Consider the following 2,500-nt stretch of genomic DNA (forward strand, 5'->3'; position numbering starts at 1 on the left):
AAGGAAAAAAAAAATTATCCTGTGTAACATATATTTGTGCATTTTTTCCTATTGAACCGTTCTTCATTTACAGTTATTGTGCTCCCCCCCCCCCCCAAACCCTTGCTCTTTGTTGTTTGTGTGTGTGTGTGTGAGGGGGGGCTTAGGAGATAGAGACTGAGCCCCAATGTAGGGGATAACCATTACCCCTGCCTTGGACCTCAGCTCTTACCTCAACTAATGCATGGTCTTTTCTTCTTACCCTTTCCTTTTCCTTCTCTTTTTCATCCCCTTCTTCTGTCCACCTATCCTAATTGTTAACTCCTACCCTTTTTGCTATAATACTTTATCAAAGTGCTATATGACCTTTGATGTCTAGCGCATTTGTTTTACCATTAACTATTATATTACAAAATCTGCTTCCAAAGGCCATTCACAAACTGTGTGTGCCTTTTCATGTCACTGACAAAGGCACTACAATAAGTGCAGTTTTATTACTAACTTTACTGAAGAAAACCTTAACGTCCTTTTCAGATTCAAAATCTATAAAGAAATTAATGCTAGCATCAAGTTATCAGCTTAAAACAGTATTAATTTGAAATGGAAAATTACTGGAGGGTTGTTCAGAATCTAGTGTGTTATGACAGAATATGTATGAAGGGCCTATGACAGTGTCAAAACTATGAAACACCTTGGCTGGAGGACCCCTAGATTTTAAGGCACTAGGCTTGAGCCTGCTAAGCCTGTAGGAAAACCTGGCACTGCCAGTATTTCAATAAATGTTTTATGAATAATATCTTTTTATGAACGAGTAATCACTAAACAAGTAAGGCATAATAACAACCAATTTAGATTTTTCCTCTTTTACAATTCTAAACAACTCAACTGTAATAATGTCTAGTATAACCTAACTTCTAAGAGATACTTTTTTGGTCATCCCTGTTATATGGAGAAAAAAAATGTGTTATATTAGCTCTCAAAGCATCCAGCCAATTGATATTGTCCCCAAAATATTGTAATTCCCTTACCTGGAGGACATTTTACCCCTGTAGTACACAATCAAACCTACAACACTGCTTTAGTTCAACTTTTTCTAAAATAAGTAAATGCCATCATTTAAAAAACAGTACAAAATATTGGGTTTTGTGAAAAGAAGGCTGTATATCTTGACTTCCACATACTGAAATGGCTTTGAAAATTGTTCACATTGTGATTATATCATTATATATTATAAAAGATCAGGACATTGAAAATCAATGCTTAGTTCTCTTTTATTATCAGTGATTAGTAGGAAACATTTTTTTCTTTTTTTCTTTATCCAAGTACATGAAAACACAACATGAATGTTACTCAGCTGAAATAATTACAATGTTAATTCCGATCTTAAATTGAGTATCTGGTTTCCATCCTTTTTCTTTCCTGGTCTGCACAAGTGAAGGCCACAAATATAAAACATTAAAAAAAGTAATTATAGTAGAAATGGTATATATACATAGTATCAAATAAAAATTAAATTTTGGTCCATTTATGGCAGGACACACATATATGTCTTACATTTTACATATAGAACCACAAGGAAATGTGGCTATGAAATTGCCTAAACCTAAAATTACAAAAAGAAAAAGAAAAGAAAAAAAAAAAAAAAATATGGGTAAAAAGAAAGCCACACATGATCACTATCACTATATTATGTTATAATCTAATTTATACTTTTGTTCAGTAAAAAGTAGTATGATATAAACTATGGTATAACACCCAGTATATAAATATCTTGCAAAGATAACACACTGGACAAATGTGATGGGCAACAACTGGTTGTCTGATGGCTGGAGGGCGGATCTTTCTCCTTGGGAGAAATAGGTGAAAGCTAATAATAGTACTGATTAAATGGACGTTGTGCATTGCTCACACATGCAACACTGGGATCAAGAAAATGGCCCAAGCTGCAATGTTGGCAATGCTGCACAAAAGTACCTTGTACTCAAATGGGAGGTACCGTCTCTTGGCAAGCAGGAGAGATGGTTAAGTAAATTGCACTTTTTTCCCCCACTAAGAGACTAGTTTTCTCTTCAAGTGAGAGATGAAAAGGGAGGGAGAGGAAGAAAGGGAGGGAGAGAGCTCACCTGTTGTCACAGTTTCTTTCATTTGTCCTTGTGGCATGCGTTTACACTGAGGGACATGATATTTTTTTCTGTAGCCCAGACTGTTACATCTGATGACCACAAAGCACCAGTCTTTTGTTTTCAATGAGAACTGTGGTTTTCAACTGCATTGATAAAAATGCATTTCCAAGACCTAAAAACTCCATAGGAGTAACTTGGATTTTTTTTTCTTCTTCATTTTTTTTCTTGTATTTTCTTTCTTTCCTGATAAGTCCATTAACACATATTGGTGATGTTGCTTTTCCCTGCTAATAGGACATTATCCCTCCAGAAGTCTCGAAAAAATGACTTTCAGTTGCACCTGACATGTCATGGATACCCCAAAAGCATAAAAAAAGAAACTAAACCAGAAAAAAATA

The sequence above is a fragment of the Penaeus monodon genome, chromosome 18, assembly GCF_015228065.2.
Source record: "Penaeus monodon isolate SGIC_2016 chromosome 18, NSTDA_Pmon_1, whole genome shotgun sequence".
Lineage (NCBI taxonomy): Eukaryota > Metazoa > Arthropoda > Malacostraca > Decapoda > Penaeidae > Penaeus > Penaeus monodon.